Source organism: Henckelia pumila, chromosome 4 (genome assembly GCF_033568475.1).
Source record: "Henckelia pumila isolate YLH828 chromosome 4, ASM3356847v2, whole genome shotgun sequence".
Lineage (NCBI taxonomy): Eukaryota > Viridiplantae > Streptophyta > Magnoliopsida > Lamiales > Gesneriaceae > Henckelia > Henckelia pumila.
The window spans coordinates 208865596-208877708 of NC_133123.1; positions in this window are offsets into that span (position 1 = coordinate 208865596).

Here is a 12113-nt window from a genome sequence, read left to right on the forward strand (position 1 = left end):
ATTATACCGTGCATACCGACAAATAAATTTGAAAAGATAGGTTATCAAGTAAAAATTATTAATTAGCATCAAATTAGCAATGTCACTTCAGCAAACATCAAATTGGGTTCAAAATTACACTCTAAACAATTGATTTTATAAATTGAATTTACCACCTTCATAATCACAAAAAAAAATTCTAAAGTCTTCATAATTATCCAACAGACAACACTACTACACTGGTCATTAGAACTTAATTAGTATTGGCATGGTTCTGGTTCATTTCTTGGTTGCAAATTCACCTCCCAAATTGCATGCCTTGTCAAAACAATCTATCAAAAGTGTCAACGTTATCAACAAGATCCTGATCAAATCCCAGTAGATTTCTCACAACTTCAAACATTCGTTCTCCAAGTCAAAGTTGAAAAAAAATATATCGTGCCCCCAGTTACATGATCCAATCCTATTGTTCTTCAAAAAACAAACGAAGTTTGTTAGATAGAAATAACATGAATAAGGCTAAAACCAACAAGTACAGCAGGAAAAGTTGAAAATCAACAAGTACAGCAAATAAAACCTCAAGTTACAAGTTCCCAGTAACATGCCCTTTTAACATTAGAAATAGGATTACAAAATAAAATAAAATAAATAAATTCTTCCAATCAATACAACTCAACTCCAAGATTTATCTCCAAAACTAGTTCAACACTTCAAATCCAAAATTTAAACTTCTCTTACTATAAAATATGAATTAAACCTTCATCAAAACTTCAAAAACATAACAAAATCTCAAAAGATGCAACCTCTCAACAGTCAACCCATACTTCAAGAATAGTATAAAAATATAAATAAACAATACCAATTGAACACAGTAATTCTTCTAGTATGAAATATTAGGGCTCTCTCCCTTCCTGTACCGACATTTTTGCACACCAAATTTCATTTTATGCATACAGGCCTTTCAAGCAAACAGGTCCCCAACTGCTGCCAATTTGAAAAATATTCTCACCACTCTCAAATCATCAACCAAAACCTTTAGCATCACAGAAAACAAAATTTGAAAGACTTTATGTCAACTCCACTGAATAAATAAAAATATAGTCTTACTCTTCATGTTAGACTAAAGTGGAGGTGGAAGAGGGAGATCGAGGACGGTCTTGAGTCGCATTTGTAGCTGTGAAAAAAAATATAAATTGATAATGAATGTTAGATTAGAATAACCATAAAAATTAGATAATTTGAAACTAAAATAATTAAAACAAAATCTTACTTCTTTCAATTTCTTCAATTTCCTTAAACCATTCAAGTTCATCATCCGTAGGATCTTTCCAAAAGGTAAAATTCTCTCCTCTTAGCCAATCACTAGTGCACACCAATGCTTCTACCCTTTTAGGACTCAAACTGCTCCTAAAAGGATCCACTACTCTTTTACCCAAACTAAAAGAGGACTCACTAGCAACTGTTGAAGATGGGATTGCAAAAATATCCTTAGCAATAATTGAAAGGATTGGATACCGAGTTTCACTTCCTCTCCACCACTCTATGATATTGAAAGATAGGTTGGATCATTTTTCAATTTCATCAGCAAGGTATTTATCCACTTCATTGGATATCTCTTGAAGTTGTTCTTCTTCATTTTGTGCTTCCACATCATCAAATAATTCATCACAAAGACCACCACCACCACTACCACCACAATCTATTTGCATACTTTGACTCTCAATATTCAAATTATCATTACCAAATTTTGTTTGACCTTATCAACAAACTCTTGAACCCTTGTGGGGCTACCTCCCAATTTTTTGATGCTAACTTTAATCATTTGAAGCTTTTCCTAGGGTCCAAAACATTTTCCATAAAAACCAAAGGATTCATAGTATCCTAATTACCCCAATACTTGTCAAACTTTACCTTCATTACACCTGCCACTTTTTTAAGAATGGGATCAGAATCAACATTTCTCTTTCTCTCAATCTCAACTTGTAGTGCAATCATTGATTGGTAAATCAATGGAGAGGTTGGACTTTTTGATGCACTTAGTTCCAAAGTGGCATCATAAAACTTTTTGAGAAAATGTATAAAAGCTTTTGCGTCATCCCAATCATCTTTCATCGGAGGCCCTATCCTTTCATTACCCTTATCATCTTTTTCATGAAAATAGTTCATAAAAGGCAATCATTCTTCAGTCATCCTTTCAAACACTCTTCTATACTTCAATGCAACTTCCAGCATTTTATAAGTTGCATTCCATCTTATTTTAACATCCATAGGTACCGTTAACGTTCTAGAAAAATTGGCTAGCACAACAGACTCCCTAAATTTGTTCAATCTAGATGGAGAAGAATGAATAAAAACAACTGCATTCCTTATAGATTTGATCGAGGTATTAAGTTTCTTCAAGCCATCCTTAACAATTAAGTTCAATATATGGCACGCACACCTCAAATGCAAGTACTTTCCTTCAAAAAAACAATGTATTTTCAATTTTCATTCTTCTTTTCAAGTAATGAATTGCAATATCATTATAGGAAGCATTGTCAACTACAATTGAAAACACTTTTTCTATCCCCCACTCTCTCAAGAAAACCTCAACCATCTTACCAATTTCTTCCCCAACATGACTAGTGATTTTTGTGAAGTTTATTATTCTTTTGTGTAACATCCAATCACTGTCAAGAAAATGAGTTGTGACTACCATGTAATTTATGTTTTGAATGGACGTCCAAGTATCAGTTGTAATACTTACTCTTTGGTCATTAATCACACTTTGAATCTTAGCTTTCTCAACTAATAATAAATCATAAACCATGCCTGCAACTTTTCTTAGATTAGGAACCTTGAACCTCGGTTGTGCTTCATGCATTAAACTCACAAACCCCTTCCCTTAGAGAGCCTTAAATGAAACTTCGTCGATGATCACATACTCTATCAATTTCATTTCACACCTTTTTTGACTAGAAGTATGAGGAATCAAGGCACTTGTTTGCCCCATTGTATTTGCCTCATTTGTCAATATGGTTTGAATTTTATCACCCTTACTCACTTCGTAGAGCAGAATCAACTTACACATCTTTACTAAGTGGTTTTCAAACCACTAGTACATGCAAAAACTGCTGGGATCTCAACTTTACAGTAATTTCATACCCCTATATTTTGTAGGCTCCCATCATCCAACTCTCTCGTCTTGTTTTCACAATGTTCCCAAAATTTACTCCTGTACTTTTTAGGAGCTTTAGGGGGTTTTGATTTCGAAGCTTTTCTTACTCTCTTTCGAGCCGTGGACTCTAGCGTTTCAGATTCTGTTGTGTTTTGTGTTTGGGATGAATTTGGCAGCATGCTAGAATCCATTCTGAAAGAAAAAACCAAACACTTAACTACATTGCACTAAACTCAATTTAAAACAGCTGGTATGTAATCTGCATTAATTAAAACAAAAAAAGTTTTTTTATTGTATTTATCAAGTCTTTGCTATTTGATTCTCTCGGCTAATTTGAAGTCAAAATTAGAGACCTAACATTTTAGTTTTGTCAAATCAAGTGAATGACTAGTAAGCGTTTGTATGAATTTATTATTCTTTATCTAAATTTTCAGTTTCATTTCATTATATACACGTGAATTCTAAATGTTTAAGCCCACCTTAGGCTCCAGGACACCCTTTTGTTTTTTTTAATGAAAAGTGTCTATTCAGTTATCAATCGTAGACATATTACTATATTAGGAAAATGAATATGATAAAACTTGGAATGATTTATTTGAAACAGAAGGAAAAAAAAACACATTTCAGTAACTTCATGAAGAATTTTATACGGTCATACCAGCGGCCAGCCATTCTAAACCATTTCTAACATATCTATCATTTTTCATACTCATTTAGTCACTTCTCCTTTTAAAAAATTATTTTAAAAAACAAGGGTTTCTGTAATTGATGAGCATCGAATATTTTATTCTTTTGAATGTAAATGTCCCATTGTGAAATTAAAATATTGGACCTATTTTTTGAAACAAGAAAAAAAAACCATGTACAAAGGAGAGAGAACAAAACGTAGAGAAATAAGCGGCCGAGCAACTACAATGGTGGAGGAGCGACGACAGTGGAGTGCAAAGGTGTAGGAGCGACGGAGGTGGAGTGGCGAAGGAGCGAAGGGGGTGGACTGGTGGAGTGCGACGGCGAAGGAGTGTGAGAGACAGAGTGACTGTGCGAGAAGTGGAGAACTGAGAACATAGGGGATTTGATTTTTGAATTGGGTTTCACGATTTACAATATATGATAATATATTTGATATTTATAAAATTAGTTTTTTTAACTTATTATTTCGGTATTTCGGTATATACCGAAATTCCAAAATTTGCATATCTTCACACTGATACCGTACCGTTAATTTTGATATTGTTACCGTAACGTACCGTACCAAAATTTCCGGTATACCAAAATTTTTTATATTTTCGGTATTTTTTGGTACGATAACTTCGGTATATCGTAAATTACGGTATTTTTACCACCCCTAATCAGGCTGCACCTGAGTTCGGAAGTTCTGAACTGGGATAAGAAGCTCCGAACTGATTTGGCTGCTTCGGAACTGTCCGAGACCCTCGGGACCCTCCCTACCATTTTAAGACGTTTCGGAGCTGATTTTTCACTAATTTCACCAAATAATGACTCCTTAATCATGTTTTTCCATTTTTAAAATTATATGTCATTTTCTAACATGTAAAATGGAACTCAGGTTACTACATTTTCCATAGTCCCTATGAACATTTTAAAAGAAATTATTATTTACAAATTAAATTCGTAAATTGTTTATATATATATATATATATATATATATATATATACTAGAAAACAAGCACGTGCATTGCAAGTGGGGAACGTACGATAGAGTAATTAAAAGTCGAAACAAAACTAAAACAAAAATTCCAATGAAACTGTAATGGGCTGGGTGCGTCCCTCTGCTTCTGGCCCATCTGGCCTTCTGCTCTGGGGGCCCAGGCCCATTTCTCATGGTCTTCTCCCCACGTGGAAAGGGGAGTTTTTGTTCTCCCCAGGATTCGAACCTTGGACACCAGGCATATATCCAAAGTTCACTCAATCCTGGTATAATGTAATGGGCTGGGTACGTCCCTCTGCTTCTGGCCCATCTAGCCTTCTGCTCTGGGGGCCAAGGCCCATTTCTCATGGTCTTCTCCCCATCTGGAAAGAGGAGTGTTTGCCCTACCCAAGATTCGAACCTTAGACATCAGGCATATATCCAAAGTTCACTCAATCCTGGTACCACTTGAGAAGATTTTTCAAGTAGGACCAGGATTGAGTGAACTTTGGATATATGTCTGGTGTCCAAGGTTCGAATCCTGTGGAGGGCAAAAACTTCCATTTTCAGATGGGGAGAAGATGATAGGAATTATTGAAATCTATTGTCAAGATAGAGACTTTAGATTTATTTTCTAGATTGTGGCACTGATTGTCAGATGTTCTGAGTGTTTGGTTATATGAGATTTTATTACATAAAAGGGCGCCCTTTTATGTAATGGGCTGGGTGCGTCCCTCTGCTTCTGGGCCCCCAGAGCATAAGGCCAGATGAGCCAGAAGCAGAGGGACGCACACAGCCCATTACAGAAACAGTCTTCCGAGTCAATTTTGTAAGATTGATTTCTTATTTAGACCACCCATAAAAAATTATTAATTTTTATATCAAAATTTTTATTTTTATTTGTAAATATGAGCAAGAGTGACTGGTCTCAAGGATAAAGATCATCTGAAAAGAGACCTGAGCCAAAATTAATTAACTAGACTAAAAATAATAACAATAGTGTTAAATTTCAACAAATCATGTTAATTATTCATATTAACAAATTTGAAAAAAAACATGTTTTTAATTTTTTTAAAAAAAGATTTGAACTACTAAATTGTTTCTCATATATGTTATTATCGTATCATTTTCTTTTGTCATATTCTTATCGTAATAATCTTTTATCATGTTTTATTAAAGTAATTTATAAATGTATTTAAATCACAAGAAAACATTGGTTGGAAAAAATGATTACAAATTATAAAATTAGAAACACTAAAAGAATCATATCAAAACGGTCTTTTATTGTGTTTATTTAAGTAATTTATAAATAAAAATCATAACAAAATTTTGGTGGCAAAATATTTTAATTTAAACACATAAGTTAAAATAGACGTGAGATTCTCATACCTAAGTGCAACAGAGTTTCTTGAACTATTCAGTCAATATTTGAGTGTTTCTATCCATATTATCGAGGGCTAGCAAGGAGCAGTGTGTTATTGAGGTGGTAACAAAACTATGCTCAGTTGCGGGGTTCTCGACTTCTACGGACTAACGACAGATGAAAGTATAGTCCCGAATACTTAATAGTTATTGGGATTATCTATTGGAATAATAGAGACTGTTAGATAAAAAAAATAGTGATATGATGTTCACATATCTTTAGGCTGTGAATTTATAGACTTTGTGCTACTAACAAGTTTTTAGAGATTTGTAAGTATTGACTGAGATATCCAGCTGAGTATGCATCGATATTTGTATGTTGCAGTATTATCTATCATATGATGCATGATTATCATGTAATGTATGTATGAACATGTGCTAATCACGTTGAGTCTGATATCCCTTGAGATAGTCAGTTGAGTAGGTTGTTCAGCTCTTGTTTCTTGTAACCATGTGACACCCACTGGATCCATAGAACATGTGTGGTTCTCTAGGACAGTGTATGTCCAAGATCACGATCAGTATTTGTGGCATCCAGTGGATTTTCAGAACATCGAGCTCATATTGAGGGGCTTACACTCTAAGCATGAGTTCCAATTTTTTTATCCAAGTTTACCAAAGTAGCCTGTTTTATGCATTGTACTCATACATTGCATATTTGGCAATTTCATTCACGTCCTTGCTTCTATCATGGACACCACATTCGATGGTGCAACTTGAAAGTTGTTAAGAGGTGAATCAATGTTCAGTCAATTACCAGGACCTAGGAGCAGAGGGCCCGAATCCTTAATAGTTTTTTTTAGTATCTATTGGATTTAGTAGATACTTATAGATTAAAAAAATAGTGATATGAAGTTCACTTATCTTTAGGCTGAGACTTTAGACTATGTGGTCATAAATCAGATTTTTAGAGGTACGTAAGTATTGACATAGGTATCCAGCTGAGTATGTGTAGTAACCCGGTCCCATTTTACAAGATTAACTTGACTAAACACGTTTAGATGTAATAAAACATGATTAATGAAATTTTATATGATTAAATGGAACAAGAAATCGGATCCTGTATGCCCAAAAATTGTTAATGGGCTTAGATGGGTTCAGGTAGTTTGGATGGTCCAAACTACATAGCTTGTGGGGTTCGAAATGTCCGAAGTGTTCGAAAGAGGCGATGGAGTTTGAAAGCTCAGGGTGAGTTCGGATCGTCCGAACCAGGGATTGGAGCATCCAAACTCAGCTAGGCCATGCAGCTGGTGAGGTGTCATCACCCTTGGGACACGCAGGAGTTCGGATCATCCGAACTGTACATGCTGCAATGTGGCTTGCATGCGAGATCGGGTCGTCCAAAGTAGGGGATCGGATCGTCCAATCTTCGCATATAAATAGGGGATTCAAGATTCACATTACTCACACCAAAATCATAGTTTTCCCTATTTCTCTGAATTTTTTGGGGCATTTCCAACATTTCTAGGTGTTGGCGAGATGCTCTGGAGTCGTAGCAAAGTGGTGCCCAAGTTCTGGGGCTATCTTTTTCAAAAGACTGACGACGGACGAAGGTATACTCGAGATATTATAAATAGTTTGGGAGTATCTATTAGCTTAGTTAAGGCTTTTAGATATTGTTTAGTGATATAGTGATCTGATGATTATAGTCTTGGACAATAGTGCTGGTGTAGCTTGCCTAGTAGAATTAAGGTACGAAAGTACTGTTCGAAATATCCAGACTGAATATGCATGTATTATGTGTTGCATTTTTTATGTGGCATTATTTTATCTATATATTACATGTTACGATATTATGCTTCTTGCATTAGCATATTGAGCTTATACCCTTGAGATAGACGATAGTAGGGCGCTCACCCTACGTGTAGTGGATGGTTGGAAACGTGGACTCGTGTCATGTCACCGATATCCACATTGGGTATATGAGCAACCTCTTGGTACGACGGCGCAGAGTGCTATATACCTAGGGCCTGAGTCAGTGAGTGGGATTCTTTACCTAGTGTCTTGGTACCCGTACACTTGCATTCATGCTCATATAAAATTATATAATCTTACTCTCGTACTAAGCGTTTTCTGCTCACGTCCTCGTAATGTTTTGGACACCCTATTCCACGGGACAGATCTCAGACTTGATGGAGCAGGAGGCTCAGGGAGACCGTAGTTGCGACTTTGCAGCTGAGGTGGAGATAGCTTCCGATGTAACAACTTTTTAATATTTGGTTTAAGTTGTTGATACACAGTATTTCGATATGGTTGTATAATAATTTCAGATTTCCTTTAGGATTTTTAAATTATTTAAGTTTCCGCTGATTTATCTTTGATTATGTTTAATTATGTTAATTACATGCATAAGTTTCTGATAAGTAGGTGATCACGAAGCTTGTCACTATAGTATGTATGTTTATGTATTGCATTATTATCTATCATATGATGTATTTTTATCATTTCATGTTATGTATGAACATGTGATAACCATGTTGAGTTTGATACCCCTTGAGATAACCAGTTTTGTTGGGTCGCTCAGCTCTTGTTTCTTGGTAACCGTGTGACATCCACTGGATCAGTAAAGCAACGTGTGCGGTTACCCAGGACAGTGTTTGTCCAAGATCACTGTCAGTATTTGTGGACAACACATTCGAAGGAGCAAGTTGCAAGTTAATTATATGGTTATGAAGTTATTGGTAGTGGATCCTAGTAGGGTAACAAGTAATATGATTTAAAAATTTAAAAATTTAAACAAAAAAATATCACATTAATTTTTTTGGCTATATTTTATTAATTAGTTTTTAAATACAAACCATAAAATTTAAAAATTTAAAAAACAAAATATATATGGAAAATTAAGCAACATGCTATAGGTGATATTATCATTTAAATATTAATTATATCATATAATTTATTATTAATGACCACAAGTAGAGTAAATATCAACTTAGAAAATTAAAAGCTTTGAAAAAAGCATATAAATTTTATATTTACACATATAATTCGTGTCTAATTGTACAAGTAAAATAAAGAGATTATAGAATTATAAAATCTAAAAAAATGGTATCAAAATAATCTTTTATCATGTTTTATTAAGTAAATGATAAATGTAATCAAACCAATTGTTGCAGAATTTTTTTCTTTAAACACATTAGTCGTAGTCAACGCCACAAAATATTGGTGGCAACAAAGTTTATGTAAGTACATAAGTTCTAGCTTTATTTTTAAAGTAATCAATGGACATAGAGACAAATTTTTATCAAAAACCACAAAAACATTGACAAAAAAAAATTAATGAGAAAATGAAAACAAAACAATTAATTCTAGCTTTATTTTAAAAATAATCAATAGATTACTTGTTAAAAATTAAGTGTTATGAAAAAAAACAAAAAAAACAATGCACAAAACAATTAATGAGGAAATAAAAAAATAATTAAATTAATTGTATGTTTAAACTAAAAAATAGTGGTTGCATAATTTTTTATTTGAAATCATAAGTTTTAGCTAACAACCACAACTAAAAAAATAAAAAAATAATAAGAATTCAAATGGAAAAAAAAAAATTCAGGATAGATTACAATAATATTTTCACCATGTTTTATGCAAGTAATGTATAAATTAACATAAATCATATAAATTAAATTAATTAGAAATTCACTAAGAAACTAATTAATTAAAGTCATTAAACAAACAAGGGTATGTTTATAAATTCACAATGGAACTTGTATATATTTAAAAAATAACTTTTAGCCAACGCAAACAACTAAAGAATAAGAAAGAAGAATTAAATGATCACAACAATTTTTTCACCATGTTTTATGCAAGTAATGTATAAGCATAAACCATATAAATTAAATTAATTAGAAAAAAAAAAAAGAAACCTCGTTAATTAAAGTCATAAAGCAAACAAGAGGATGTTTGTAAATTCATAATAGAACTTGCATATTTATATATATAAATAAAAATTATTATTTGAAATCATAAGTTTTAGCTAACAACCACAACTAAAGAAATAAAAAATAAGAATTCAAATGGAAAAAAAAAATAGCTCACAATAATTTTTTCATCATGTTTTATGTAAGTAATGTCTAAACATAAACCATATAAGAAAGAAGAATTAAATGAAAAAAAATAGCTCACAATAATTATTTCACCATATTTTATGCAAGTAATGTATAAACATAAACCATATAAATTAAATTAATTAGAAAGAAAAAAAGAAAACCTCATTAATTAAAGTCATTAAACAAACAAGAGGATGTTGGTAAATTCATAATAGAACTTGCATGTTTATATATAAAAATAAAAATTAATATAAGTTTTAGCTAACAACTACAACTAAAGAATAGAGTTATTTACACCAACCACCCCTGTGAAATATTGAAAATGCACACTTCTCCCCTGTGAAATTTTAATGAGCAATTTCAACCCTGACCTTTTAAAAAATTAGTACACTCGCCCCTTCAGATGAGTGATTGTTGCACGCGCCCCTCATGCGACTGGGCAAAGATTTTGATATTTTTTTTTGCACCAAATACCCCTGTGAAATATTAAAAATGCATATTTGACCCCTGTGAAAATAATTTTTAAATCTATTCAACCCATAATACACAATTTTCAATAAAATCCAATTATAAATATTTAGCAAACATTTTTTGTTTTATTAATTTTTATTTTTTATTTTAAATGTATTATCATTAATTAATTAATTTTTAAAAAATATTATTACTTTATCCCGTTATCATTATTTTAATAAACTCACTTCGTATTTCCAACTTTTTCATTAAACATGCATTCATAAACAAGTATTTAAATAATTTTAAGTACCAAAATATTGAACTAAACGGATAAGTTCAAACATATTGCTTTTTCGATTTAGGACTATATATTATTGAACCAAAATTTAAATTTTTCGAGAATATGCATTACACAATTTGTAATAAATAATAAAAAAAAATAACATGTTTATATAATTCTAAATTGAAAAGGTAACATTCATGAACTTATCATTTGGTTCAATATTTTGGTATTTTTAGATATTTTAATCCTTATTTATGAATCATGTTTATTGAAGAAGTTGCAAACACGAAGTGATTTGATAAAATAATGATAACGAGATAAAGTAATAATTTTTTTTAGAAATAAATTATTATAAATTATAAATTTAAAATAAAAAATAAAAATAAATAAAATTAAAAATGTTTGGTACTTATCATGCACTTATCATTTTGATTTAATATTTTGGTACTTTTAGGTATTTAAATCTCGTTTATGAATGCATTTTTAATGGAAAAGTTGTAAACAAGAAGAAAGTTTTATAAAATAATGATAATAAGATAAAATAATAATATTTTTTAGAAAACAATTATATAATCATAATAAATTTAAAATTAAAAAAAAAATTAATAAAAAAAAAATGTTTGCTAAATATTTTAGAATTAGATTTTAATAAAAATCGTGTATTATGGGTTGAATAAGTTTAAAAATTATTTTCACAGGGGTCAAATATGCATTTTTAATATTTTACAGGGATATTTGGTGCAAAAAAAAAAATCAAAATATTTGCTCAGTCGCATGAGGGGTGCGTGCGCAACAATCACTCATTTGAAGGAGCGAGTGTGCTAATTTTTTAAAAGGTCAGGGTTGAAGATGCCTATTAAAATTTCACAGGGGAGAAGTGTGCATTTTCAATATTTCACAAGGGTGTTTGATGCAAATAACTCACTAAAGAAATAAAAAATAAGAATTCAAATGGGAAAAAATAGCTCGCAATAATTCATATTTTATGTAAATAATGTTTAAACATAAACCATAAAATTAAATTCATTAAAAATTAATAATGAAAACTCATTAATTAAAACCATTAAATACACAAGGACAACAATAATTCACATTGGACCTAAAAAAATTATATAGAAAAAT